The sequence below is a fragment of the Myotis lucifugus genome, unplaced genomic scaffold (genome assembly GCF_000147115.1).
Source record: "Myotis lucifugus unplaced genomic scaffold, Myoluc2.0 scaffold_50, whole genome shotgun sequence".
NCBI lineage: Eukaryota > Metazoa > Chordata > Mammalia > Chiroptera > Vespertilionidae > Myotis > Myotis lucifugus.
The window spans coordinates 4263736-4266401 of record NW_005871098.1 but is presented as its reverse complement, the minus strand read 5'-3'; the positions used below and the strand labels follow the sequence as shown (position 1 = coordinate 4266401).

At 35.9% G+C, this 2666-nt stretch overlaps 1 pseudogene; it reads left to right on the top strand.

Moving 5' to 3' along the window:
• Positions 1–1362: 1362 nt before the first annotated feature.
• LOC102435516 lies at positions 1363–1848 on the top strand (annotated as a pseudogene).
• Positions 1849–2666: the final 818 nt, after the last annotated feature.

Here is a 2666-nt window from a genome sequence, read left to right as displayed (position 1 = left end):
ATAAATTTTCAGGAAGTATGCAGTGCTAATTGGCTCTGTCCTGTGTGTACACCATCCAGAGGCTGGTCTGAAACCTTTGGGGTAGTCTACCAACAGTTCAGTTCTCAGAGCACTTGGTATGCTATTTAAGGTCACATTCATGATCAGGTTACACACAACTTTATAGAATCACTTTCTTGAATTTTCAGTCTCTCTGAAACTTTCTGGCTTCCAGAGGCCCCCACTTTTTTCTTCTGCCTAGAAAGCTAAGGCTTTAGCTGTCCCAGTCTGCTATATTCTTCCCACAATTATGTCTAACTCTGGGGCCAACTAGCAGGACTATAGAGAGAAAAAAAGAGAATTGAGATACTTCCCCACATTTGCAGGTCACAGTTTCTCCTGCTAAAATGGAAGGTTTCCTTTCCCTCAGAATTTAGCTTCCTGCCCAGATGCTGCTGCCCAGCCCTGTCACCACTGCCATGGGTTTGCCTAGGACTAGGATGGAGAGAATAGAAAAATAAAAAAAAACAGTGAATTTTTCCACTCTCTCTCACCCCAGGGGCTCCCTTCCCTGATGTTCAGATCAGAAATGAAGGTCTTCTCTTGTAGCTCTATCTGCTCCTGTTTCAGTCCTAAGAGAAAACAAGAAACTCACTCCCATTTGGTCTTACTTTGAGTTCTGGTTTCCATTTCTTATTCTACCTGCTATCATTTAACTTTTCTGCCTTCAGATAGCTGTTTAATGCATTTAGTTGTATTCAGTAGGAAAAACAGAATATGTCTACTTTTATCTGAGCTAGCACCAGAACCTTAAACGCATATTAAAAAGTGTATATTAAAATAGATGAGTTCTTATTTCTGTCTATCTCATCTTCTTTTTTTTCCCTTCCACAGTTTTTTAGGTTTACATTTTCTAAACCATATTAGGCAAATGGCACAATTTATTTTTGAAAAAAAACTGTGTTCCTATAGAACAGTGGTTCTCAACCTTCCTAATGCCGCGACCCTTTAATACAGTTCCTCATGTTGTGGTGACGCCCAACCATAAAATTATTTTTGTTGCTACTTAATAACTGTAATTTTGCTATTGTTATGAATCGTAATGTAAATATCTGATATGCAGGATGTATTTAGGCGACCCTGTGAAAGAGTCATTTGACCCCCAAAGGGGTCGCGACCCACAGGTTGAGAACCGCTGCTATAGAACAACATCCAGGCCTTCTATTGATATTTAATTTCATGCTTTAATTACCTTACCATCAAGAATCACTTCTTTATATTATTCTACCAGCCAGCTCCACCTGTTGTCCATGCTGGGCAGAATCAAAGTATAGGCATTCAGGTTGACCAGAAGTTTCAGGCCTATCCAAAGGGTGATTTCATTATGGAACTGAAGTGAAAACCATTGAAGCTATAAATGTTCTTTGCATATACTTCTTAATGTCATTTTTAACCAGTTATATAATGAAGATATTGAACAAGATAGTGGACATATTGTTAAATGTTTAGATTCTTTTTGTGTTCCCTTTATTATTTCTGATGATTTATGAAAAGTTTTGCTAGTGTTTAGATAAACAAGCATTCCTGTTTTGCCTTTTCAAATATCTTTGCCTCAGTGGAGCCCTTTGTTAATATGAAGATGTGCTTAATCTATATCTGGAAACAATAAAGCTTATTTATAAGGATGGAAGGAATTCTCAAACCAAGAAAATAAAAATTAATTTCTTACATCTTTAAAGTTACAGCATATGATTCTGTTGCTATGTTAAACAGAGTCATGAACAGACATTTTCATACTTTATTGTGGATCCTATCAAGTGTCATGTTCACATTTTATACTACTGTTATTGTATGGGGGAAATGTCTTAACAATAATCTTTCAGGTTATCTATATTTAGTATTTTTTATTTATAATTTTTAAATTTTAATACAGATTTATAGATAAAATTATTTTTTACTTGCATAAAAAGTTAATTCAAGTAAAATTTAAAGACCCCACTTAAAACAGAAGCAAACAAATGCCAAGATGCCTTTCTTTAAATTTGTCTGGAAAATTGACATAGGAACCAAATTCCATCATTAATATAATCTACACCACCATATTTGCAGAATTTTTACAGAAAGTTACAAAGAACAAAAATTCTAGTTCACATTTGTTGCATTAAGATTCAAGTGACTCCTCAATTTTCCATGACTTTTATTTTAGAAGCTAACTAATTCTGAATCAAAATTGTGACAGTAAAGTAAATATCTTTACCACTAGTCATTAATATTGATTCGGGGTTTTTTTTTTGTTTTTTTGTTTTTTTTGATGAGCAGGGTGCAAGGGTGATTTCTTTCCCAGGTTCTTGTCCAGATGGATTCAAAGAATGAAGCCATGGACAAAAGGTGGTAGGTGAGAAGTACAGAAACTATATTGTAAGCAGACACTGTCTATAAAATTCTAATTCTAAGACTCTGTCTCTCCTAGCACAGAGAAACAGAGGGGTCCCCTAAAGAGGGTGGCCACTGCTCTCTTTGTCTTGAGATATTACAATATCGTGGAGACCCTTTTCCTTAATCTAGGACCCCCATGCTTTCCTCATTGGTCACTCTACTACATAGTACCAGTTTCAAAGGCCAAATTTCACATGGTGCCCCCCTCTTTCTTTCCCCTTATTTTGTACCATTCCTCTATCCTCTGTGAA